General features: G+C 41.1%; 1 protein-coding gene and 47 non-coding genes across 48 annotated transcripts in view; 47 read left to right on the forward strand and 1 right to left on the reverse strand.

Annotated features, from left to right (window-relative positions):
* The window catches only part of LOC118941531 (high-affinity choline transporter 1-like), a 17,567-nt gene extending 17,292 nt beyond the window's left edge, over positions 1 to 275 (reverse strand). The window contains exon 1 of the mRNA XM_090209527.1: positions 1 to 275. This exon is cut by the window's left edge and continues 245 nt beyond it. The gene's annotated coding sequence lies outside the window, so the exon portion shown is untranslated.
* A 5,108-nt stretch (positions 276 to 5,383) lies between these two features.
* On the forward strand, positions 5,384 to 5,455 carry trnaq-uug (transfer RNA glutamine (anticodon UUG)). The gene has a single exon. It is a non-coding gene; the product is annotated as a tRNA-Gln (tRNA).
* Positions 5,456 to 5,570: 115 nt separating this feature from the next.
* On the forward strand, positions 5,571 to 5,642 carry trnaq-cug (transfer RNA glutamine (anticodon CUG)). The gene has a single exon. It is a non-coding gene; the product is annotated as a tRNA-Gln (tRNA).
* A 466-nt stretch (positions 5,643 to 6,108) lies between these two features.
* On the forward strand, positions 6,109 to 6,180 carry trnaq-uug (transfer RNA glutamine (anticodon UUG)). Its single transcript has one exon. It is a non-coding gene; the product is annotated as a tRNA-Gln (tRNA).
* A 115-nt stretch (positions 6,181 to 6,295) lies between these two features.
* On the forward strand, positions 6,296 to 6,367 carry trnaq-cug (transfer RNA glutamine (anticodon CUG)). The gene has a single exon. It is a non-coding gene; the product is annotated as a tRNA-Gln (tRNA).
* A 466-nt stretch (positions 6,368 to 6,833) lies between these two features.
* trnaq-uug (transfer RNA glutamine (anticodon UUG)) lies at positions 6,834 to 6,905 on the forward strand. Its single transcript has one exon. It is a non-coding gene; the product is annotated as a tRNA-Gln (tRNA).
* Positions 6,906 to 7,020: 115 nt separating this feature from the next.
* On the forward strand, positions 7,021 to 7,092 carry trnaq-cug (transfer RNA glutamine (anticodon CUG)). The gene has a single exon. It is a non-coding gene; the product is annotated as a tRNA-Gln (tRNA).
* Positions 7,093 to 7,558: 466 nt separating this feature from the next.
* trnaq-uug (transfer RNA glutamine (anticodon UUG)) lies at positions 7,559 to 7,630 on the forward strand. The gene has a single exon. It is a non-coding gene; the product is annotated as a tRNA-Gln (tRNA).
* A 115-nt stretch (positions 7,631 to 7,745) lies between these two features.
* trnaq-cug (transfer RNA glutamine (anticodon CUG)) lies at positions 7,746 to 7,817 on the forward strand. The gene has a single exon. It is a non-coding gene; the product is annotated as a tRNA-Gln (tRNA).
* A 465-nt stretch (positions 7,818 to 8,282) lies between these two features.
* On the forward strand, positions 8,283 to 8,354 carry trnaq-uug (transfer RNA glutamine (anticodon UUG)). The gene has a single exon. It is a non-coding gene; the product is annotated as a tRNA-Gln (tRNA).
* Positions 8,355 to 8,469: 115 nt separating this feature from the next.
* On the forward strand, positions 8,470 to 8,541 carry trnaq-cug (transfer RNA glutamine (anticodon CUG)). Its single transcript has one exon. It is a non-coding gene; the product is annotated as a tRNA-Gln (tRNA).
* Positions 8,542 to 9,006: 465 nt separating this feature from the next.
* trnaq-uug (transfer RNA glutamine (anticodon UUG)) lies at positions 9,007 to 9,078 on the forward strand. Its single transcript has one exon. It is a non-coding gene; the product is annotated as a tRNA-Gln (tRNA).
* Positions 9,079 to 9,193: 115 nt separating this feature from the next.
* Positions 9,194 to 9,265, forward strand: trnaq-cug (transfer RNA glutamine (anticodon CUG)). The gene has a single exon. It is a non-coding gene; the product is annotated as a tRNA-Gln (tRNA).
* Positions 9,266 to 9,709: 444 nt separating this feature from the next.
* On the forward strand, positions 9,710 to 9,781 carry trnaq-uug (transfer RNA glutamine (anticodon UUG)). Its single transcript has one exon. It is a non-coding gene; the product is annotated as a tRNA-Gln (tRNA).
* A 115-nt stretch (positions 9,782 to 9,896) lies between these two features.
* trnaq-cug (transfer RNA glutamine (anticodon CUG)) lies at positions 9,897 to 9,968 on the forward strand. Its single transcript has one exon. It is a non-coding gene; the product is annotated as a tRNA-Gln (tRNA).
* Positions 9,969 to 10,434: 466 nt separating this feature from the next.
* trnaq-uug (transfer RNA glutamine (anticodon UUG)) lies at positions 10,435 to 10,506 on the forward strand. Its single transcript has one exon. It is a non-coding gene; the product is annotated as a tRNA-Gln (tRNA).
* Positions 10,507 to 10,620: 114 nt separating this feature from the next.
* On the forward strand, positions 10,621 to 10,692 carry trnaq-cug (transfer RNA glutamine (anticodon CUG)). Its single transcript has one exon. It is a non-coding gene; the product is annotated as a tRNA-Gln (tRNA).
* Positions 10,693 to 11,136: 444 nt separating this feature from the next.
* Positions 11,137 to 11,208, forward strand: trnaq-uug (transfer RNA glutamine (anticodon UUG)). Its single transcript has one exon. It is a non-coding gene; the product is annotated as a tRNA-Gln (tRNA).
* Positions 11,209 to 11,323: 115 nt separating this feature from the next.
* trnaq-cug (transfer RNA glutamine (anticodon CUG)) lies at positions 11,324 to 11,395 on the forward strand. Its single transcript has one exon. It is a non-coding gene; the product is annotated as a tRNA-Gln (tRNA).
* A 466-nt stretch (positions 11,396 to 11,861) lies between these two features.
* Positions 11,862 to 11,933, forward strand: trnaq-uug (transfer RNA glutamine (anticodon UUG)). The gene has a single exon. It is a non-coding gene; the product is annotated as a tRNA-Gln (tRNA).
* A 114-nt stretch (positions 11,934 to 12,047) lies between these two features.
* trnaq-cug (transfer RNA glutamine (anticodon CUG)) lies at positions 12,048 to 12,119 on the forward strand. Its single transcript has one exon. It is a non-coding gene; the product is annotated as a tRNA-Gln (tRNA).
* Positions 12,120 to 12,564: 445 nt separating this feature from the next.
* On the forward strand, positions 12,565 to 12,636 carry trnaq-uug (transfer RNA glutamine (anticodon UUG)). Its single transcript has one exon. It is a non-coding gene; the product is annotated as a tRNA-Gln (tRNA).
* Positions 12,637 to 12,750: 114 nt separating this feature from the next.
* Positions 12,751 to 12,822, forward strand: trnaq-cug (transfer RNA glutamine (anticodon CUG)). The gene has a single exon. It is a non-coding gene; the product is annotated as a tRNA-Gln (tRNA).
* Positions 12,823 to 13,266: 444 nt separating this feature from the next.
* On the forward strand, positions 13,267 to 13,338 carry trnaq-uug (transfer RNA glutamine (anticodon UUG)). Its single transcript has one exon. It is a non-coding gene; the product is annotated as a tRNA-Gln (tRNA).
* Positions 13,339 to 13,453: 115 nt separating this feature from the next.
* On the forward strand, positions 13,454 to 13,525 carry trnaq-cug (transfer RNA glutamine (anticodon CUG)). Its single transcript has one exon. It is a non-coding gene; the product is annotated as a tRNA-Gln (tRNA).
* A 466-nt stretch (positions 13,526 to 13,991) lies between these two features.
* On the forward strand, positions 13,992 to 14,063 carry trnaq-uug (transfer RNA glutamine (anticodon UUG)). The gene has a single exon. It is a non-coding gene; the product is annotated as a tRNA-Gln (tRNA).
* Positions 14,064 to 14,177: 114 nt separating this feature from the next.
* trnaq-cug (transfer RNA glutamine (anticodon CUG)) lies at positions 14,178 to 14,249 on the forward strand. The gene has a single exon. It is a non-coding gene; the product is annotated as a tRNA-Gln (tRNA).
* Positions 14,250 to 14,694: 445 nt separating this feature from the next.
* Positions 14,695 to 14,766, forward strand: trnaq-uug (transfer RNA glutamine (anticodon UUG)). Its single transcript has one exon. It is a non-coding gene; the product is annotated as a tRNA-Gln (tRNA).
* A 114-nt stretch (positions 14,767 to 14,880) lies between these two features.
* Positions 14,881 to 14,952, forward strand: trnaq-cug (transfer RNA glutamine (anticodon CUG)). The gene has a single exon. It is a non-coding gene; the product is annotated as a tRNA-Gln (tRNA).
* Positions 14,953 to 15,420: 468 nt separating this feature from the next.
* On the forward strand, positions 15,421 to 15,492 carry trnaq-uug (transfer RNA glutamine (anticodon UUG)). Its single transcript has one exon. It is a non-coding gene; the product is annotated as a tRNA-Gln (tRNA).
* Positions 15,493 to 15,606: 114 nt separating this feature from the next.
* On the forward strand, positions 15,607 to 15,678 carry trnaq-cug (transfer RNA glutamine (anticodon CUG)). The gene has a single exon. It is a non-coding gene; the product is annotated as a tRNA-Gln (tRNA).
* A 466-nt stretch (positions 15,679 to 16,144) lies between these two features.
* On the forward strand, positions 16,145 to 16,216 carry trnaq-uug (transfer RNA glutamine (anticodon UUG)). Its single transcript has one exon. It is a non-coding gene; the product is annotated as a tRNA-Gln (tRNA).
* Positions 16,217 to 16,331: 115 nt separating this feature from the next.
* trnaq-cug (transfer RNA glutamine (anticodon CUG)) lies at positions 16,332 to 16,403 on the forward strand. The gene has a single exon. It is a non-coding gene; the product is annotated as a tRNA-Gln (tRNA).
* Positions 16,404 to 16,866: 463 nt separating this feature from the next.
* Positions 16,867 to 16,938, forward strand: trnaq-uug (transfer RNA glutamine (anticodon UUG)). Its single transcript has one exon. It is a non-coding gene; the product is annotated as a tRNA-Gln (tRNA).
* A 114-nt stretch (positions 16,939 to 17,052) lies between these two features.
* trnaq-cug (transfer RNA glutamine (anticodon CUG)) lies at positions 17,053 to 17,124 on the forward strand. The gene has a single exon. It is a non-coding gene; the product is annotated as a tRNA-Gln (tRNA).
* Positions 17,125 to 17,590: 466 nt separating this feature from the next.
* On the forward strand, positions 17,591 to 17,662 carry trnaq-uug (transfer RNA glutamine (anticodon UUG)). Its single transcript has one exon. It is a non-coding gene; the product is annotated as a tRNA-Gln (tRNA).
* A 115-nt stretch (positions 17,663 to 17,777) lies between these two features.
* trnaq-cug (transfer RNA glutamine (anticodon CUG)) lies at positions 17,778 to 17,849 on the forward strand. Its single transcript has one exon. It is a non-coding gene; the product is annotated as a tRNA-Gln (tRNA).
* A 444-nt stretch (positions 17,850 to 18,293) lies between these two features.
* On the forward strand, positions 18,294 to 18,365 carry trnaq-uug (transfer RNA glutamine (anticodon UUG)). The gene has a single exon. It is a non-coding gene; the product is annotated as a tRNA-Gln (tRNA).
* A 115-nt stretch (positions 18,366 to 18,480) lies between these two features.
* Positions 18,481 to 18,552, forward strand: trnaq-cug (transfer RNA glutamine (anticodon CUG)). Its single transcript has one exon. It is a non-coding gene; the product is annotated as a tRNA-Gln (tRNA).
* A 469-nt stretch (positions 18,553 to 19,021) lies between these two features.
* On the forward strand, positions 19,022 to 19,093 carry trnaq-uug (transfer RNA glutamine (anticodon UUG)). The gene has a single exon. It is a non-coding gene; the product is annotated as a tRNA-Gln (tRNA).
* A 114-nt stretch (positions 19,094 to 19,207) lies between these two features.
* Positions 19,208 to 19,279, forward strand: trnaq-cug (transfer RNA glutamine (anticodon CUG)). The gene has a single exon. It is a non-coding gene; the product is annotated as a tRNA-Gln (tRNA).
* Positions 19,280 to 19,724: 445 nt separating this feature from the next.
* On the forward strand, positions 19,725 to 19,796 carry trnaq-uug (transfer RNA glutamine (anticodon UUG)). The gene has a single exon. It is a non-coding gene; the product is annotated as a tRNA-Gln (tRNA).
* Positions 19,797 to 19,911: 115 nt separating this feature from the next.
* Positions 19,912 to 19,983, forward strand: trnaq-cug (transfer RNA glutamine (anticodon CUG)). Its single transcript has one exon. It is a non-coding gene; the product is annotated as a tRNA-Gln (tRNA).
* A 444-nt stretch (positions 19,984 to 20,427) lies between these two features.
* Positions 20,428 to 20,499, forward strand: trnaq-uug (transfer RNA glutamine (anticodon UUG)). Its single transcript has one exon. It is a non-coding gene; the product is annotated as a tRNA-Gln (tRNA).
* Positions 20,500 to 20,614: 115 nt separating this feature from the next.
* trnaq-cug (transfer RNA glutamine (anticodon CUG)) lies at positions 20,615 to 20,686 on the forward strand. The gene has a single exon. It is a non-coding gene; the product is annotated as a tRNA-Gln (tRNA).
* A 239-nt stretch (positions 20,687 to 20,925) lies between these two features.
* trnaq-cug (transfer RNA glutamine (anticodon CUG)) lies at positions 20,926 to 20,997 on the forward strand. Its single transcript has one exon. It is a non-coding gene; the product is annotated as a tRNA-Gln (tRNA).
* Positions 20,998 to 21,464: 467 nt separating this feature from the next.
* Positions 21,465 to 21,536, forward strand: trnaq-uug (transfer RNA glutamine (anticodon UUG)). The gene has a single exon. It is a non-coding gene; the product is annotated as a tRNA-Gln (tRNA).
* A 115-nt stretch (positions 21,537 to 21,651) lies between these two features.
* trnaq-cug (transfer RNA glutamine (anticodon CUG)) lies at positions 21,652 to 21,723 on the forward strand. The gene has a single exon. It is a non-coding gene; the product is annotated as a tRNA-Gln (tRNA).
* Positions 21,724 to 22,046: the final 323 nt, after the last annotated feature.

Consider the following 22,046-nt stretch of genomic DNA (forward strand, 5'->3'; position numbering starts at 1 on the left):
CTGACTGGGAACACTCCCAGAAAGAACACTGACTCTGAACACTCCCAGACAGAACACTGACTCTGAACACTCCCAGACAGAACACTGACTCTGAACACTCCCAGACAGAACACTGACTCTGAACACTCCCAGACAGAACACTGACTCTGAACACTCCCAGACAGAACACTGACTCTGAACACTCCCAGACAGAACACTGACTGTCAGGAGTTCTGTCTACTGAGTTGCAGTAGTAGTGGCAGTATAGTCTTGTTCCTGGTTGGATAGCTCAGAGCGTCTGCTCTTTTCTACTTCTGGCTTGATTGGTCGCAGTGGAGGAGGAGTAAAGGGAAGTGGGCAGGGCATTCAAAGCAGTAAGGAAAGCATATGGTGATGAGTAGATAAATAGTAAGAAGTAAGGAGAGCATGAAGTCATTGGTAGATAAATAGTAAGAAGTAAGGAGAGCATGAAGTCATTGGTAGATAAATAGTAAGAAGTAAGGAGAGCATGAAGTCATTGGTAGATAAATAGTAAGAAGTAAGGAGAGCATGAAGTCCTTAATAAATGATAAAACAGCATGCCTGGGTCTTACCTAATACTGACAGTCTGTACCTGGAGAGGTCATAGGATGGTGTCAAAACTCCAATGACTACACTCAAATGATGTATATAAACCCTGGATTGCTGATGCTATGTATTAGCCAATGAGAGGCTTTGAAGCCACCGGTCGGCCATATTGGAACTCCCCAGAAGGAGCAGTCCTCCATAGGAATGAATGGAATTCTACAGTATTTCAATCAAATGTTTCAAGGACAAATTGACATGTATCTAAGTATTTTTTGTTGTTGTAGTGGGGACAGTATCTTTAGTCATCTCTAACAATTATATTTTAAGGAAAATGTTTTAATGTATTTGTTTTATTTTGTATTTTAATGTTTAGCTCACATAATATAGTTTTAAAGTATACCTCAATCAATCAATAAAAATGTGTTTTGCATCAACTGATGTCACAAAGTGCTGTACAGAAACCCAGCCTAAAACCCCAAACAGCAAGCAATGCAGATGTAGAAGCACGGCGGCTTTGAAAAACTCCCTAGAAAGGCTAAAAACCTAGGAAGAAACCTAGAGAGGAACCAGGTTTCTGAGGGGTGGCCAGTCCTCTTCCGGCTGTGCCGGGTTAAGGTGTCTGTAATAGAATAAAGTGATAAAAGTAAATGTAGACATAAAAAAATGCATTTCTATAGCTTCCGTGATAGTTTTACAACAGTGATGGGATTACCAAGATGGCGGCACGGTGGCTTCAAACCACCCCAAAAAGTAATCTAGTGCATTTATAAATCCACTTATAATGCCATCGTTGACATGAATGGCGACTCCCTTTCTATTCATTCTATTTCAATGACTCACGCAGCGACAGCACCTGGGGCGCAGTGACCACTGTGAGTGAGGTGCTGAAAGATTCATGTTCACAGGCATAGAAGTTGGTGGAATTTACCGGAAAGTCTACTCAAATGTGATGTTGTCCTCGTGTTTCTTTGCTATTTACATTGTTTTCTTCACATGCGAGGTTGTTTTTCAATGTTAGTTTGAGCTTTGCTCAACTGTTAGAGAAGAGACACCCCCACTTCTAAAGTCCATTACAACCCACTAGCGCACATACATGACACACTATATCTGGATTAACTCCTGAAGTCTCACCACAGCAGCTAATTTCCTGCAACTCAACACATTTTGCCATGAGGCTTAGAGAAAATGTAGCATTTTAAAAACATTTTGCCATAGCTTATGACATGCATATATGCTTTGTGGCACTACGGGGGGGGCTAAGACTAAACTACATCCACAGATCACTGACTCTATATAATGTCTCAGCTAAGACTAAACTACATCCACAGATCACTGACTCTATATAATGTCTCAGCTAAGACTAAACTACATCCACAGATCACTGACTCTATATAATGTCTCAGCTAAGACTAAACTACATCCACATATCACTGACTCTATATAATGTCTCAGCTAAGACTAAACTACATCCACAGATCACTGACTCTATATAATGTCTCAGCTAAGACTAAACTACATCCACAGATCACTGACTCTATATAATGTCTCAGCTAAGACTAAACTACATCCACAGATCACTGACTCTATATAATGTCTCAGCTAAGACTAAACTACATCCACAGATCACTGACTCTATACAATGTCTCATCTAAGACTAAACTACATCCACAGATCACTGACTCTATATAATGTCTCAGCGAAGACTAAACTACATCCACAGATCACTGACTCTATATAATGTCTCAGCTAAGACTAAACTACATCCACAGATCACTGACTCTATATAATGTCTCAGCTAAGACTAAACTACATCCACAGATTACTGACTCTATATAATGTCTCAGCTAAGACTAAACTACATCCACAGATCACTGACTCTATATAATGCCTCAGCTAAGACTAAACTACATCCACAGATCACTGACTTTATATAATGTCTCAGCTAAGACTAAACTACATCCACAGATCACTGACTCTATATAATGTCTCAGCTAAGACTAAACTACATCCACAGATCACTGACTCTATATAATGTCTCAGCTAAGACTAAACTACATCCACAGATCACTGACTCTATACAATGTCTCATCTAAGACTAAACTACATCCACAGATCACTGACTCTATATAATGTCTCAGCGAAGACTAAACTACATCCACAGATCACTGACTTTATATAATGTCTCAGCTAAGACTAAACTACATCCACAGATCACTGACTCTATATAATGCCTCAGCTAAGACTAAACTACATCCACAGATCACTGACTTTATATAATGTCTCAGCTAAGACTAAACTACATCCACAGATCACTGACTCTATATAATGTCTCAGCTAAGACTAAACTACATCCACTGTCAGACACCCCAACTAAACACCATCACCCCAACACTGTCAGACACCCCAACTAAACACCATCACCCCAACACTGTCAGACACCCCAACTAAACACCATCACCCCCAACACTGTCAGACACCACAACTAACCATCACCCCCAACACTGTCAGACACCCCTAATAACACCATCACCCCAACACTGTCAGACACCCCAACTAAACACCATAACCCCCAACACTTTCAGACACCACCACTAACCATCACCCCAAAACTGTCAGACACCCCAAATAACACCATCACCCCCAACACTGTCAGACACCCAACTAAACACCATCACCCCAACAACATGTCAGACACTCCAACTCAACACCATCAGCCCAAAACTGTCAGACACCCCAACCAAACACCATCACCCAACACTGTCAGACACCCCAACTAAACACCATCACCCCAAAACTGTCAGACACCCCAACTAAACACCATCACCCCAACACTGTCAGACACCACAACTAACCATCACCCCAACACTGTCAGACACCCCAACCAAACACCATCACCCCAAAACTGTCAGACACCCCAACCAAACACCATCACCCCAACACTGTCAGACACCCCAACTAAACACCATCAACCAACAGTGTCAGACACCCCAACTAAACACCATCACCTCAACACTGTCAGACACCCCAAAACCGTCAGACATCCAAACTAAACACCATCACACCAAAACTGTCAGACACCTCAACTAAACACCATCACCCCAACAACACTATCAGACACCCCAACCAAACACCATCACCCCAAAACTGTCAGACACCCCAACTAAACACCATCACCCCAACAACACTATCAGACACCCCAACCAAACACCATCACCCCAACACTGTCAGACACCCCAACCAAACACCATCAACCAACAGTGTCAGACACCCCAACTAAACACCATCTCCCCAACAACACTGTCAGACACCCCAACTAAACACCATCTCCCCAACAACACTGTCAGACACCCCAACTAAACGCCATCACCCCAACAACACTGTCAGACACCCCAACTAAACACCATCTTCCCAACAACACTATCAGACACCCCAACTAAACGCCATCACCCCAAAACTGTCAGACACCCCAACCAAACACCATCACCCAACAGTGTCAGACACCCCAACTAAACACCATCTCCCCAACAACACTATCAGACACCCCAACTAAACGCCATCACCCCAAAACTGTCAGACACCCCAACCAAACACCATCAACCAACAGTGTCAGACACCCCAACTAAACACCATCTCCCCAACAACACTGTCAGACACCACAACTAAACACCATCACCCCAACAACATGTCAGACACCCCAACTAAACACTATCACCCCAACACTGTCAGACTCCCCAACTAAACACCATCACCCCAAATAGCACCATCACCACAACAACATGTCAGACACCCCAACTAAACACCATCACCCCAACAACATGTCAGACACCCCAACTAAACACTATCACCCCAACACTGTCAGACAACCCAACTAAACACCATCTCCCCAACACTGTCAGACACCCCAACTAAACACCATCACTTCCAACAACACTGTCAGACACCCCAACTAAACACCATCACTCCAACACTGTCAGACACCCAAAACAAGCACCATCAACCCTGACACTGTCAGACACTCCACCTAAACACCATCACCCCAACACTGTCAGACACCCCATCCAAACACCATCACCCCCAACAACATGTCAGACACCCCAACTAAACACCATCACCCCAACACTGTCAGACACCCAACTAAACACCATCAACCCTGACACTGTCAGACACTCCAACTAAACACCATCACCCCCAACACCATGAGAGAGATTGTTATTTCACAGCTGCCCTTTAATTTTTGTTACTTTTATCTCTTATTCTTATCTGTATTTTTTTTAAACTGCATTGTTGGTTAGGGGCTCGTAAGTAAGCATTTCACTGTAAGGTCTACACCTGTTGTGTTTGGCGCATGTGACAAATAAAGTTTGATTTGATTTGATTCCCCAACTACGGCACTGTCTAATGTTCACTGCTGTTCAAGAATGAAACTTTACCTGTTTTTTAGGTGCTTCATGATACTTGTAAAATAGTTAAGAGCTCTGCTCTGGCCTGGTTTAGCAAGTATGTAGTAGTCAATTCTTATTGGACAAGCCCAGTTGATACCGGTACATGGTAGGGTAGCCCAGACGATCCTACCATGTCCTACCTCCCGTCACAGAGTATTGAGTACAGGGTTCTATGCTGTAAAGGATATCACTCAGGACTCTGAATCCTACAATCCGAGTTTAAATCTTGGACGATCCTACCATGTCAATTAATTTGCCTCGTGGAACTAGAATATAGCTGTCCAAATATTGTTGTCAGTTGAAAGTATTTGCAACACGTGAAGGAACGACAGTCCACTGTTGCTAATTAAACACAGATTTTTTTTTTTTTCAATTTCCATGTGGATTTAGAATATGGTTCTATGGTGTAATGGTTAGCACTCAGGACTCTGAATCCTGTGATCCGAGTTCAAATCTCGGTAGAACCTTCCTATTTTTTGTGCTGAATTATTCACATGGCCAAACAATAATCTCATAATCTGCTGTTTATCCGGTGTACAAATGACAGGAAAATCGGAAGTCTACAGTAATTACTCTGTATAGGGTTCTATGGTGTAATGGTTAGCACTCAGGACTCTGAATCCTGCGATCTGAGTTCAAATCTCGGTAGGACCTACCTCGATTTTGCAGTGACAAACTCCTCCCTTGTCAACTTTAAAATAGTTGTGCGTGAAAGAAACAAGTGGGTGGGAGTCGATAAGCACTCTTGTTACGCACGAATGGCTAGCCTACGGTAAATGCATACTATGAGTGCCTGGTAGTTGATACCGTTTCTGGCCAGACAATATTTGATCTGTTTTTCCGGTGAACCAAGGACAGTAAAATCTGAACCCGTCACAGAGTATTGAGTACAGGGTTCTATGCTGTAAAGGATATCACTCAGGACTCTGAATCCTACAATCCGAGTTTAAATCTTGGACGATCCTACCATGTCAATTAATTTGCCTCGTGGAACTCGAATATAGCTGTCCAAATATTGTTGTCAGTTGAAAGTATTTGCAACACGTGAAGGAACGACAGTCCACTGTTGCTAATTAAACACAGATTTTTTTTTTTCAATTTCCATGTGGATTTAGAATATGGTTCTATGGTGTAATGGTTAGCACTCTGGACTTTGAATCCAGTGATCCGAGTTCAAATCTCGGTAGAACCTTCCTATTTTTTGTGCTGAATTATTCACATGGCCAAACAATAATCTCATAATCTGCTGTTTATCCGGTGTACAAATGACAGGAAAATCGGAAGTCTACAGTAATTACTCTGTATAGGGTTCTATGGTGTAATGGTTAGCACTCAGGACTCTGAATCCTGCGATCCGAGTTCAAATCTCGGTAGGACCTACCTTGATTTTGCAGTGACACACTCCTCCCTTGTCAACTTTAAAATAGTTGTGCGTGAAAGAAACAAGTGGGTGGGAGTCGATAAGCACTCTTGTTACGCACGAATGGCTAGCCTACGGTAAATGCATACTATGAGTGCCTGGTAGTTGATACCGTTTCTGGCCAGACAATATTTGATCTGTTTTTCCGGTGAACCAAGGACAGTAAAATCTGAACCCGTCACAGAGTATTGAGTACAGGGTTCTATGCTGTAAAGGATATCACTCAGGACTCTGAATCCTACAATCCGAGTTTAAATCTTGGACGATCCTACCATGTCAATTAATTTGCCTCGTGGAACTAGAATATAGCTGTCCAAATATTGTTGTCAGTTGAAAGTATTTGCAACACGTGAAGGAACGACAGTCCACTGTTGCTAATTAAAAACAGATTTTTTTTTTTCAATTTCCATGTGGATTTAGAATATGGTTCTATGGTGTAATGGTTAGCACTCTGGACTTTGAATCCAGTGATCCGAGTTCAAATCTCGGTAGAACCTTCCTATTTTTTGTGCTGAATTATTCACATGGCCGAACAATAATCTCATAATCTGCTGTTTATCCGGTGTACAAATGACAGGAAAATCGGAAGTCTACAGTAATTACTCTGTATAGGGTTCTATGGTGTAATGGTTAGCACTCAGGACTCTGAATCCTGCGATCTGAGTTCAAATCTCGGTAGGGCCTACCTTGATTTTGCAGTGACACACTCCTCCCTTGTCAACTTTAAAATAGTTGTGCGTGAAAGAAACAAGTGGGTGGGAGTCGATAAGCACTCTTGTTACGCACGAATGGCTAGCCTACGGTAAATGCATACTATGAGTGCCTGGTAGTTGATACCGTTTCTGGCCAGACAATATTTGATCTGTTTTTCCGGTGAACCAAGGACAGTAAAATCTGAACCCGTCACAGAGTATTGAGTACAGGGTTCTATGCTGTAAAGGTTATCACTCAGGACTCTGAATCCTACAATCCGAGTTTAAATCTTGGACGATCCTACCATGTCAATTAATTTGCCTCGTGGAACTCGAATATAGCTGTCCAAATATTGTTGTCAGTTGAAAGTATTTGCAACACGTGAAGGAACGACAGTCCACTGTTGCTAATTAAACACAGATTTTTTTTTTTCAATTTCCATGTGGATTTAGAATATGGTTCTATGGTGTAATGGTTAGCACTCTGGACTTTGAATCCAGTGATCCGAGTTCAAATCTCGGTAGAACCTTCCTATTTTTTGTGCTGAATTATTCACATGGCCAAACAATAATCTCATAATCTGCTGTTTATCCGGTGTACAAATGACAGGAAAATCGGAAGTCTACAGTAATTACTCTGTATAGGGTTCTATGGTGTAATGGTTAGCACTCAGGACTCTGAATCCTGCGATCTGAGTTCAAATCTCGGTAGGACCTACCTTGATTTTGCAGTGACACACTCCTCCCTTGTCAACTTTAAAATAGTTGTGCGTGAAAGAAACAAGTGGGTGGGAGTCGATAAGCACTCTTGTTACGCACGAATGGCTAGCCTACGGTAAATGCATACTATGAGTGCCTGGTAGTTGATACCGTTTCTGGCCAGACAATATTTGATCTGTTTTTCCGGTGAACCAAGGACAGTAAAATCTGAACCCGTCACAGAGTATTGAGTACAGGGTTCTATGCTGTAAAGGATATCACTCAGGACTCTGAATCCTACAATCCGAGTTTAAATCTTGGACGATCCTACCATGTCAATTAATTTGCCTCGTGGAACTCGAATATAGCTGTCCAAATATTGTTGTCAGTTGAAAGTATTTGCAACACGTGAAGGAACGACAGTCCACTGTTGCTAATTAAACACAGATTTTTTTTTTCAATTTCCATGTGGATTAAGAATATGGTTCTATGGTGTAATGGTTAGCACTCTGGACTTTGAATCCAGTGATCCGAGTTCAAATCTCGGTAGAACCTTCCTATTTTTTGTGCTGAATTATTCACATGGCCGAACAATAATCTCATAATCTGCTGTTTATCCGGTGTACAAATGACAGGAAAATCGGAAGTCTACAGTAATTACTCTGTATAGGGTTCTATGGTGTAATGGTTAGCACTCAGGACTCTGAATCCTGCGATCTGAGTTCAAATCTCGGTAGGACCTACCTTGATTTTGCAGTGACACACTCCTCCCTTGTCAACTTTAAAATAGTTGTGCGTGAAAGAAACAAGTGGGTGGGAGTCGATAAGCACTCTTGTTACGCACGAATGGCTAGCCTACGGTAAATGCATACTATGAGTGCCTGGTAGTTGATACCGTTTCTGGCCAGACAATATTTGATCTGTTTTTCCGGTGAACCAAGGACAGTAAAATCTGAACCCGTCACAGAGTATTGAGTACAGGGTTCTATGCTGTAAAGGATATCACTCAGGACTCTGAATCCTACAATCCGAGTTTAAATCTTGGACGATCCTACCATGTCAATTAATTTGCCTCGTGGAACTCGAATATAGCTGTCCAAATATTGTTGTCAGTTGAAAGTATTTGCAACACGTGAAGGAACGACAGTCCACTGTTGCTAATTAAACACAGATTTTTTTTTTCAATTTCCATGTGGATTTAGAATATGGTTCTATGGTGTAATGGTTAGCACTCTGGACTTTGAATCCAGTGATCCGAGTTCAAATCTCGGTAGAACCTTCCTATTTTTTGTGCTGAATTATTCACATGGCCAAACAATAATCTCATAATCTGCTGTTTATCCGGTGTACAAATGACAGGAAAATCGGAAGTCTACAGTAATTACTCTGTATAGGGTTCTATGGTGTAATGGTTAGCACTCAGGACTCTGAATCCTGCGATCCGAGTTCAAATCTCGGTAGGACCTACCTTGATTTTGCAGTGACACACTCCTCCCTTGTCAACTTTAAAATAGTTGTGCGTGAAAGAAACAAGTGGGTGGGAGTCGATATGGCTAGCCTACGGTAAATGCATACTATGAGTGCCTGGTAGTTGATACCGTTTCTGGCCAGACAATATTTGATCTGTTTTTCCGGTGAACCAAGGACAGTAAAATCTGAACCCGTCACAGAGTATTGAGTACAGGGTTCTATGCTGTAAAGGTTATCACTCAGGACTCTGAATCCTACAATCCAAGTTTAAATCTTGGACGATCCTACCATGTCAATTAATTTGCCTCGTGGAACTCGAATATAGCTGTCCAAATATTGTTGTCAGTTGAAAGTATTTGCAACACGTGAAGGAACGACAGTCCACTGTTGCTAATTAAAAACAGATTTTTTTTTTCAATTTCCATGTGGATTTAGAATATGGTTCTATGGTGTAATGGTTAGCACTCTGGACTTTGAATCCAGTGATCCGAGTTCAAATCTCGGTAGAACCTTCCTATTTTTTGTGCTGAATTATTCACATGGCCAAACAATAATCTCATAATCTGCTGTTTATCCGGTGTACAAATGACAGGAAAATCGGAAGTCTACAGTAATTACTCTGTATAGGGTTCTATGGTGTAATGGTTAGCACTCAGGACTCTGAATCCTGCGATCCGAGTTCAAATCTTGGTAGGACCTACCTTGATTTTGCAGTGACACACTCCTCCCTTGTCAACTTTAAAATAGTTGTGCGTGAAAGAAACAAGTGGGTGGGAGTCGATAAGCACTCTTGTTACGCACGAATGGCTAGCCTACGGTAAATGCATACTATGAGTGCCTGGTAGTTGATACCGTTTCTGGCCAGACAATATTTGATCTGTTTTTCCGGTGAACCAAGGACAGTAAAATCTGAACCCGTCACAGAGTATTGAGTACAGGGTTCTATGCTGTAAAGGGTATCACTCAGGACTCTGAATCCTCCGATCCAAGTTTAAATCTTGGACGATCCTACCATGTCAATTAATTTGCCTCGTGGAACTCGAATATAGCTGTCCAAATATTGTTGTCAGTTGAAAGTATTTGCAACACGTGAAGGAACGACAGTCCACTGTTGCTAATTAAAAACAGATTTTTTTTTTTCAATTTCCATGTGGATTTAGAATATGGTTCTATGGTGTAATGGTTAGCACTCTGGACTTTGAATCCAGTGATCCGAGTTCAAATCTCGGTAGAACCTTCCTATTTTTTGTGCTGAATTATTCACATGGCCAAACAATAATCTCATAATCTGCTGTTTATCCGGTGTACAAATGACATAAAATCGGAAGTCTACAATAATTACTCTGTATAGGGTTCTATGGTGTAATGGTTAGCACTCAGGACTCTGAATCCTGCGATCCGAGTTCAAATCTCGGTAGGACCTACCTTGATTTTGCAGTGACACACTCCTCCCTTGTCAACTTTAAAATAGTTGTGCGTGAAAGAAACAAGTGGGTGGGAGTCGATATGGCTAGCCTACGGTAAATGCATACTATGAGTGCCTGGTAGTTGATACCGTTTCTGGCCAGACAATATTTGATCTGTTTTTCCGGTGAACCAAGGACAGTAAAATCTGAACCCGTCACAGAGTATTGAGTACAGGGTTCTATGCTGTAAAGGTTATCACTCAGGACTCTGAATCCTACAATCCAAGTTTAAATCTTGGACGATCCTACCATGTCAATTAATTTGCCTCGTGGAACTCGAATATAGCTGTCCAAATATTGTTGTCAGTTGAAAGTATTTGCAACACGTGAAGGAACGACAGTCCACTGTTGCTAATTAAAAACAGATTTTTTTTTTCAATTTCCATGTGGATTTAGAATATGGTTCTATGGTGTAATGGTTAGCACTCTGGACTTTGAATCCAGTGATCCGAGTTCAAATCTCGGTAGAACCTTCCTATTTTTTGTGCTGAATTATTCACATGGCCAAACAATAATCTCATAAACTGCTGTTTATCCGGTGTACAAATGACAGGAAAATCGGAAGTCTACAGTAATTACTCTGTATAGGGTTCTATGGTGTAATGGTTAGCACTCAGGACTCTGAATCCTGCGATCCGAGTTCAAATCTTGGTAGGACCTACCTTGATTTTGCAGTGACACACTCCTCCCTTGTCAACTTTAAAATAGTTGTGCGTGAAAGAAACAAGTGGGTGGGAGTCGATAAGCACTCTTGTTACGCACGAATGGCTAGCCTACGGTAAATGCATACTATGAGTGCCTGGTAGTTGATACCGTTTCTGGCCAGACAATATTTGATCTGTTTTTCCGGTGAACCAAGGACAGTAAAATCTGAACCCGTCACAGAGTATTGAGTACAGGGTTCTATGCTGTAAAGGGTATCACTCAGGACTCTGAATCCTCCGATCCAAGTTTAAATCTTGGACGATCCTACCATGTCAATTAATTTGCCTCGTGGAACTCGAATATAGCTGTCCAAATATTGTTGTCAGTTGAAAGTATTTGCAACACGTGAAGGAACGACAGTCCACTGTTGCTAATTAAAAACAGATTTTTTTTTTTCAATTTCCATGTGGATTTAGAATATGGTTCTATGGTGTAATGGTTAGCACTCTGGACTTTGAATCCAGTGATCCGAGTTCAAATCTCGGTAGAACCTTCCTATTTTTTGTGCTGAATTATTCACATGGCCAAACAATAATCTCATAATCTGCTGTTTATCCGGTGTACAAATGACATAAAATCGGAAGTCTACAATAATTACTCTGTATAGGGTTCTATGGTGTAATGGTTAGCACTCAGGACTCTGAATCCTGCGATCCGAGTTCAAATCTCGGTAGGACCTACCTTGATTTTGCAGTGACACACTCCTCCCTTGTCAACTTTAAAATAGTTGTGCGTGAAAGAAACAAGTGGGTGGGAGTCGATATGGCTAGCCTACGGTAAATGCATACTATGAGTGCCTGGTAGTTGATACCGTTTCTGGCCAGACAATATTTGATCTGTTTTTCCGGTGAACCAAGGACAGTAAAATCTGAACCCGTCACAGAGTATTGAGTACAGGGTTCTATGCTGTAAAGGTTATCACTAGGGACTCTGAATCCTCCGATCCAAGTTTAAATCTTGGACGATCCTACCATGTCAATTAATTTGCCTCGTGGAACTCGAATATAGCTGTCCAAATATTGTTGTCAGTTGAAAGTATTTGCAACACGTGAAGGAACGACAGTCCACTGTTGCTAATTAAACACAGATTTTTTTTTTTCAATTTCCATGTGGATTTAGAATATGGTTCTATGGTGTAATGGTTAGCACTCTGGACTTTGAAACCAGTGATCCGAGTTCAAATCTCGGTAGAACCTTCCTATTTTTTGTGCTGAATTATTCACATGGCCAACCAATAATCTCATAATCTGCTGTTTATCCGGTGTACAAATGACATAAAATCGGAAGTCTAGAATAATTACTCTGTATAGGGTTCTATGGTGTAATGGTTAGCACTCAGGACTCTGAATCCTGCGATCCGAGTTCAAATCTCGGTAGGACCTACCTTGATTTTGCAGTGACACACTCCTCCCTTGTCAACTTTAAAATAGTTGTGCGTGAAAGAAACAAGTGGGTGGGAGTCGATATGGCTAGCCTACGGTAAATGCATACTATGAGTGCCTGGTAGTTGATACCGTTTCTGGCCAGACAATATTTGATCTGTTTTTCCGGTGAACCAAGGACAGTAAAATCTGAACCCGTCACAGAGTATTGAGTACAGGGTTCTATGCTGTAAAGGTTATCACTCAGGACTCTGAATCCTACAATCCAAGTTTAAATCTTGGACGATCCTACCATGTCAATTAATTTGCCTCGTGGAACTCGAATATAGCTGTCCAAATATTGTTGTCAGTTGAAAGTATTTGCAACACGTGAAGGAACGACAGTCCACTGTTGCTAATTAAAAACAGATTTTTTTTTTCAATTTCCATGTGGATTTAGAATATGGTTCTATGGTGTAATGGTTAGCACTCTGGACTTTGAATCCAGTGATCCGAGTTCAAATCTCGGTAGAACCTTCCTATTTTTTGTGCTGAATTATTCACATGGCCAAACAATAATCTCATAAACTGCTGTTTATCCGGTGTACAAATGACAGGAAAATCGGAAGTCTACAGTAATTACTCTGTATAGGGTTCTATGGTGTAATGGTTAGCACTCAGGACTCTGAATCCTGCGATCCGAGTTCAAATCTTGGTAGGACCTACCTTGATTTTGCAGTGACACACTCCTCCCTTGTCAACTTTAAAATAGTTGTGCGTGAAAGAAACAAGTGGGTGGGAGTCGATAAGCACTCTTGTTACGCACGAATGGCTAGCCTACGGTAAATGCATACTATGAGTGCCTGGTAGTTGATACCGTTTCTGGCCAGACAATATTTGATCTGTTTTTCCGGTGAACCAAGGACAGTAAAATCTGAACCCGTCACAGAGTATTGAGTACAGGGTTCTATGCTGTAAAGGGTATCACTCAGGACTCTGAATCCTCCGATCCAAGTTTAAATCTTGGACGATCCTACCATGTCAATTAATTTGCCTCGTGGAACTCGAATATAGCTGTCCAAATATTGTTGTCAGTTGAAAGTATTTGCAACACGTGAAGGAACGACAGTCCACTGTTGCTAATTAAAAACAGATTTTTTTTTTTCAATTTCCATGTGGATTTAGAATATGGTTCTATGGTGTAATGGTTAGCACTCTGGACTTTGAATCCAGTGATCCGAGTTCAAATCTCGGTAGAACCTTCCTATTTTTTGTGCTGAATTATTCACATGGCCAAACAATAATCTCATAATCTGCTGTTTATCCGGTGTACAAATGACATAAAATCGGAAGTCTACAATAATTACTCTGTATAGGGTTCTATGGTGTAATGGTTAGCACTCAGGACTCTGAATCCTGCGATCCGAGTTCAAATCTCGGTAGGACCTACCTTGATTTTGCAGTGACACACTCCTCCCTTGTCAACTTTAAAATAGTTGTGCGTGAAAGAAACAAGTGGGTGGGAGTCGATATGGCTAGCCTACGGTAAATGCATACTATGAGTGCCTGGTAGTTGATACCGTTTCTGGCCAGACAATATTTGATCTGTTTTTCCGGTGAACCAAGGACAGTAAAATCTGAACCCGTCACAGAGTATTGAGTACAGGGTTCTATGCTGTAAAGGTTATCACTAGGGACTCTGAATCCTCCGATCCAAGTTTAAATCTTGGACGATCCTACCATGTCAATTAATTTGCCTCGTGGAACTCGAATATAGCTGTCCAAATATTGTTGTCAGTTGAAAGTATTTGCAACACGTGAAGGAACGACAGTCCACTGTTGCTAATTAAAAACAGATTTTTTTTTTAAAATTTCCATGTGGATTTAGAATATGGTTCTATGGTGTAATGGTTAGCACTCTGGACTTTGAAACCAGTGATCCGAGTTCAAATCTCGGTAGAACCTTCCTATTTTTTGTGCTGAATTATTCACATGGCCAACCAATAATCTCATAATCTGCTGTTTATCCGGTGTACAAATGACATAAAATCGGAAGTCTAGAATAATTACTCTGTATAGGGTTCTATGGTGTAATGGTTAGCACTCAGGACTCTGAATCCTGCGATCTGAGTTCAAATCTCGGTAGGACCTACCTTGATTTTGCAGTGACACACTCCTCCCTTGTCAACTTTAAAATAGTTGTGCGTGAAAGAAACAAGTGGGTGGGAGTCGATAAGCACTCTTGTTACGCACGAATGGCTAGCCTACGGTAAATGCATACTATGAGTGCCTGGTAGTTGATACCGTTTCTGGCCAGACAATATTTGATCTGTTTTTCCGGTGAACCAAGGACAGTAAAATCTGAACCCGTCACAGAGTATTGAGTACAGGGTTCTATGCTGTAAAGGTTATCACTCAGGACTCTGAATCCTACAATCCAAGTTTAAATCTTGGACGATCCTACCATGTCAATTAATTTGCCTCGTGGAACTCGAATATAGCTGTCCAAATATTGTTGTCAGTTGAAAGTATTTGCAACACGTGAAGGAACGACAGTCCGCTGTTGCTAATTAAACGCAGAATTATTTTTTTTTCAATTTCCATGTGGATTTAGAATATGGTTCTATGGTGTAATGGTTAGCACTCTGGACTTTGAATCCAGTGATCCGAGTTCAAATCTCGGTAGAACCTTCCTATTTTTTGTGCTGAATTATTCACATGGCCAACCAATAATCTCATAATCTGCTGTTTATCCGGTGTACAAATGACATAAAATCGGAAGTCTAGAATAATTACTCTGTCTAGGGTTCTATGGTGTAATGGTTAGCACTCAGGACTCTGAATCCTGCGATCCGAGTTCAAATCTCGGTAGGACCTACCTTGATTTTGCAGTGACACACTCCTCCCTTGTCAACTTTAAAATAGTTGTGCGTGAAAGAAACAAGTGGGTGGGAGTCGATAAGCACTCTTGTTACGCACGAATGGCTAGCCTACGGTAAATGCATACTATGAGTGCTTGGTAGTTGATACCGTTTCTGGCCAGACAATATTTGATCTGTTTTTCCGGTGAACCAAGGACAGTAAAATCTGAACCCGTCACAGAGTATTGAGTACAGGGTTCTATGCTGTAAAGGATATCACTCAGGACTCTGAATCCTACAATCCAAGTTTAAATCTTGGACGATCCTACCATGTCAATTAATTTGCCTCGTGGAACTCGAATATAGCTGTCCAAATATTGTTGTCAGTTGAAAGTATTTGCAACACGTGAAGGAACGACAGTCCACTGTTGCTAATTAAACACAGATTTTTTTTTTTCAATTTCCATGTGGATTTAGAATATGGTTCTATGGTGTAATGGTTAGCACTCTGGACTTTGAATCCAGTGACCCGAGTTCAAATCTCGGTAGAACCTTCCTATTTTTTGTGCTGAATTATTCACATGGCCAAACAATAATCTCATAATCTGCTGTTTATCCGGTGTACAAATGACAGGAAAATCGGAAGTCTACAATAATTACTCTGTATAGGGTTCTATGGTGTAATGGTTAGCACTCAGGACTCTGAATCCTGCGATCCGAGTTCAAATCTCGGTAGGACCTACCTTGATTTTGCAGTGACACACTTTTGTCAACTTTAAAATAGTTGTGCGTGAAAGAAACAAGTGGGTGGGAGTCGATAAGCACTCTTGTTACGCACGAATGGCTAGCCTACGGTAAATGCATACTATGAGTGCCTGGTAGTTGATACCGTTTCTGGCCAGACAATATTTGATCTGTTTTTCCGGTGAACCAAGGACAGTAAAATCTGAACCCGTCACAGAGTATTGAGTACAGGGTTCTATGCTATAAAGGTTATCACTCAGGACTCTGAATCCTACAATCCAAGTTTAAATCTTGGACGATCCTACCATGTCAATTAATTTGCCTCGTGGAACTCGAATATAGCTGTCCAAATATTGTTGTCAGTTGAAAGTATTTGCAACACGTGAAGGAACGACAGTCCGCTGTTGCTAATTAAACGCAGAATTATTTTTTTTTCAATTTCAATGTGGATTTAGAATATGGTTCTATGGTGTAATGGTTAGCACTCTGGACTTTGAATCCAGTGATCCGAGTTCAAATCTCGGTAGAACCTTCCTATTTTTTGTGCTGAATTATTCACATGGCCAACCAATAATCTCATAATCTGCTGTTTATCCGGTGTACAAATGACATAAAATCGGAAGTCTAGAATAATTACTCTGTATAGGGTTCTATGGTGTAATGGTTAGCACTCAGGACTCTGAATCCTGCGATCCGAGTTCAAATCTCGGTAGGACCTACCTTGATTTTGCAGTGACACACTCCTCCCTTGTCAACTTTAAAATAGTTGTGCGTGAAAGAAACAAGTGGGTGGGAGTCGATAAGCACTCTTGTTACGCACGAATGGCTAGCCTACGGTAAATGCATACTATGAGTGCTTGGTAGTTGATACCGTTTCTGGCCAGACAATATTTGATCTGTTTTTCCGGTGAACCAAGGACAGTAAAATCTGAACCCGTCACAGAGTATTGAGTACAGGGTTCTATGCTGTAAAGGATATCACTCAGGACTCTGAATCCTACAATCCAAGTTTAAATCTTGGACGATCCTACCATGTCAATTAATTTGCCTCGTGGAACTCGAATATAGCTGTCCAAATATTGTTGTCAGTTGAAAGTATTTGCAACACGTGAAGGAACGACAGTCCACTGTTGCTAATTAAACACAGATTTTTTTTTTTCAATTTCCATGTGGATTTAGAATATGGTTCTATGGTGTAATGGTTAGCACTCTGGACTTTGAATCCAGTGACCCGAGTTCAAATCTCGGTAGAACCTTCCTATTTTTTGTGCTGAATTATTCACATGGCCAAACAATAATCTCATAATCTGCTGTTTATCCGGTGTACAAATGACAGGAAAATCGGAAGTCTACAATAATTACTCTGTATAGGGTTCTATGGTGTAATGGTTAGCACTCAGGACTCTGAATCCTGCGATCCGAGTTCAAATCTCGGTAGGACCTACCTTGATTTTGCAGTGACACACTCCTCCCTTGTCAACTTTAAAATAGTTGTGCGTGAAAGAAACAAGTGGGTGGGAGTCAATATGGCTAGCCTACGGTAAATGCATACTATGAGTGCCTGGTAGTTGATACCGTTTCTGGCCAGACAATGTTTGATCTGTTTTTCCGGTGAACCAAGGACAGTAAAATCTGAACCCGTCACAGAGTATTGAGTACAGGGTTCTATGCTGTAAAGGATATCACTCAGGACTCTGAATCCTACAATCCAAGTTTAAATCTTGGACGATCCTACCATGTCAATTAATTTGCCTCGTGGAACTCGAATATAGCTGTCCAAATATTGTTGTCAGTTGAAAGTATTTGCAACACGTGAAGGAACGACAGTCCACTGTTGCTAATTAAACACAGATTTTTTTTTTCAATTTCCATGTGGATTTAGAATATGGTTCTATGGTGTAATGGTTAGCACTCTGGACTTTGAATCCAGTGACCCGAGTTCAAATCTCGGTAGAACCTTCCTATTTTTTGTGCTGAATTATTCACATGGCCAAACAATAATCTCATAATCTGCTGTTTATCCGGTGTACAAATGACAGGAAAATCGGAAGTCTACAGTAATTACTCTGTATAGGGTTCTATGGTGTAATGGTTAGCACTCAGGACTCTGAATCCTGCGATCCGAGTTCAAATCTCGGTAGGACCTACCGTGATTTTGCAGTGACACACTCCTCCCTTGTCAACTTTAAAATAGTTGTGCGTGAAAGAAACAAGTGGGTGGGAGTCAATAAGCACTCTTGTTACGCACGAATGGCTAGCCTACGGTAAATGCATACTATGAGTGCCTGGTAGTTGATACCTTTTCTGGCCAGACAATATTTGATCTGTTTTTCCGGTGAACCAAGGACAGTAAAATCTGAACCCGTCACAGAGTATTGAGTACAGGGTTCTATGCTGTAAAGGTTATCACTCAGGACTCTGAATCCGAAAATCCGAGTTTAAATCTTGGACGATCCTACCATGTCAATTAATTTGCCTCGTGGAACTAGAATATAGCTGTCCAAATATTGTTGTCAGTTGAAAGTATTTGCAACACGTGAAGGAACGACAGTCCGCTGTTGCTAATTAAACGCAGAATTATTTTTTTTTTCAATTTCCATGTGGATTTAGAATATGGTTCTATGGTGTAATGGTTAGCACTCTGGACTTTGAATCCAGTGATCCGAGTTCAAATCTCGGTAGAACCTTCCTATTTTTTGTGCTGAATTATTCACATGGCCAACCAATAATCTCATAATCTGCTGTTTATCCGGTGTACAAATGACATAAAATCGGAAGTCTACAATAATTACTCTGTATAGGGTTCTATGGTGTAATGGTTAGCACTCAGGACTCTGAATCCTGCGATCCGAGTTCAAATCTCGGTAGGACCTACCTTGATTTTGCAGTGACACACTCCTCCCTTGTCAACTTTAAAATAGTTGTGCGTGAAAGAAACAAGTGGGTGGGAGTCGATATGGCTAGCCTACGGTAAATGCATACTATGAGTGCCTGGTAGTTGATACCGTTTCTGGCCAGACAATGTTTGATCTGTTTTTCCGGTGAACCAAGGACAGTAAAATCTGAACCCGTCACAGAGTATTGAGTACAGGGTTCTATGCTGTAAAGGATATCACTCAGGACTCTGAATCCTACAATCCGAGTTTAAATCTTGGACGATCCTACCATGTCAATTAATTTGCCTCGTGGAACTCGAATATAGCTGTCCAAATATTGTTGTCAGTTGAAAGTATTTGCAACACGTGAAGGAACGACAGTCCACTGTTGCTAATTAAACACAGATTTTTTCTTTTCAATTTCCATGTGGATTTAGAATATGGTTCTATGGTGTAATGGTTAGCACTCTGGACTTTGAATCCAGTGACCCGAGTTCAAATCTCGGTAGAACCTTCCTATTTTTTGTGCTGAATTATTCACATGGCCAAACAATAATCTCATAATCTGCTGTTTATCCGGTGTACAAATGACAGGAAAATCGGAAGTCTACAGTAATTACTCTGTATAGGGTTCTATGGTGTAATGGTTAGCACTCAGGACTCTGAATCCTGCGATCCGAGTTCAAATCTCGGTAGGACCTACCTTGATTTTGCAGTGACACACTCCTCCCTTGTCAACTTTAAAATAGTTGTGCGTGAAAGAAACAAGTGGGTGGGAGTCGATATGGCTAGCCTACGGTAAATGCATACTATGAGTGCCTGGTAGTTGATACCGTTTCTGGCCAGACAATATTTGATCTGTTTTTCCGGTGAACCAAGGACAGTAAAATCTGAACCGGTCACAGAGTATTGAGTACAGGGTTCTATGCTGTAAAGGTTATCACTCGGGACTCTGAATCCTCCGATCCAAGTTTAAATCTTGGACGATCCTACCATGTCAATTAATTTGCCTCGTGGAACTCGAATATAGCTGTCCAAATATTGTTGTCAGTTGAAAGTATTTGCAACACGTGAAGGAACGACAGTCCACTGTTGCTAATTAAAAACAGATTTTTTTTTTCAATTTCCATGTGGATTTAGAATATGGTTCTATGGTGTAATGGTTAGCACTCTGGACTTTGAATCCAGTGATCCGAGTTCAAATCTCGGTAGAACCTTCCTATTTTTTGTGCTGAATTATTCACATGGCCAAACAATAATCTCATAATTTGCTGTTTATCCGGTGTACAAATGACAGGAAAATCGGAAGTCTACAGTAATTACTCTGTATAGGGTTCTATGGTGTAATGGTTAGCACTCAGGACTCTGAATCCTGCGATCCGAGTTCAAATCTCGGTAGGACCTACCTTGATTTTGCAGTGACACACTCCTCCCTTGTCAACTTTAAAATAGTTGTGCGTGAAAGAAACAAGTGGGTGGGAGTCGATAAGCACTCTTGTTACGCACGAATGGCTAGCCTACGGTAAATGCATACTATGAGTGCCTGGTAGTTGATACCGTTTCTGGCCAGACAATATTTGATCTGTTTTTCCGGTGAACCAAGGACAGTAAAATCTGAACCCGTCACAGAGTATTGAGTACAGGGTTCTATGCTGTAATGGTTAGCACTCAGGACTCTGAATCCTGCGATCCGAGTTCAAATCTCGGTAGGACCTACCTTGATTTTGCAGTGACACACTCCTCCCTTGTCAACTTTAAAATAGTTGTGAGTGAAAGAAACAAGTGGGTGGGAGTCGATAAGCACTCTTGTTAAGCACAAATGGCTAGCCTACGGTAAATGCATACTATGAGTGCCTGGTAGTTGATACCGTTTCTGGCCAGACAATATTTGATCTGTTTTTCCGGTGAACCAAGGACAGTAAAATCTGAACCCGTCACAGAGTATTGAGTACAGGGTTCTATGCTGTAAAGGATATCACTCTCGACTCTGAATCCGAAAATCCGAGTTTAAATCTTGGACGATCCTACCATGTCAATTAATTTGCCTCGTGGAACTAGAATATAGCTGTCCAAATATTGTTGTCAGTTGAAAGTATTTGCAACACGTGAAGGAACGACAGTCCGCTGTTGCTAATTAAACACAGATTTTTTTTTTTTCAATTTCCATGTGGATTTAGAATATGGTTCTATGGTGTAATGGTTAGCACTCTGGACTTTGAATCCAGTGATCCGAGTTCAAATCTCGGTAGAACCTTCCTATTTTTTGTGCTGAATTATTCACATGGCCAACCAATAATCTCATAATCTGCTGTTTATCGGGTGTACAAATGACATCAAAATCGGAAGTCTACAATAATTACTCTGTATAGGGTTCTATGGTGTAATGGTTAGCACTCAGGACTCTGAATCCTGCGATCCGAGTTCAAATCTCGGTAGGACCTACCTTGATTTTGCAGTGACACACTCCTCCCTTGTCAACTTTAAAATAGTTGTGAGTGAAAGAAACAAGTGGGTGGGAGTCGATAAGCACTCTTGTTACGCACAAATGGCTAGCCTACGGTAAATGCATACTATGAGTGCCTGGTAGTTGATACCGTTTCTGGCCAGACAATATTTGATCTGTTTTTCCGGTGAACCAAGGACAGTAAAATCTGAACCCGTCACAGAGTATTGAGTACAGGGTTCTATGCTGTAAAGGTTATCACTCAGGACTCTGAATCCTACAATCCAAGTTTAAATCTTGGACGATCCTACCATGTCAATT

Source organism: Oncorhynchus mykiss, chromosome 19 (genome assembly GCF_057628025.1).
Source record: "Oncorhynchus mykiss isolate SJ-2025 chromosome 19, ASM5762802v1, whole genome shotgun sequence".
Taxonomy (NCBI): Eukaryota; Metazoa; Chordata; class Actinopteri; order Salmoniformes; family Salmonidae; genus Oncorhynchus; species Oncorhynchus mykiss.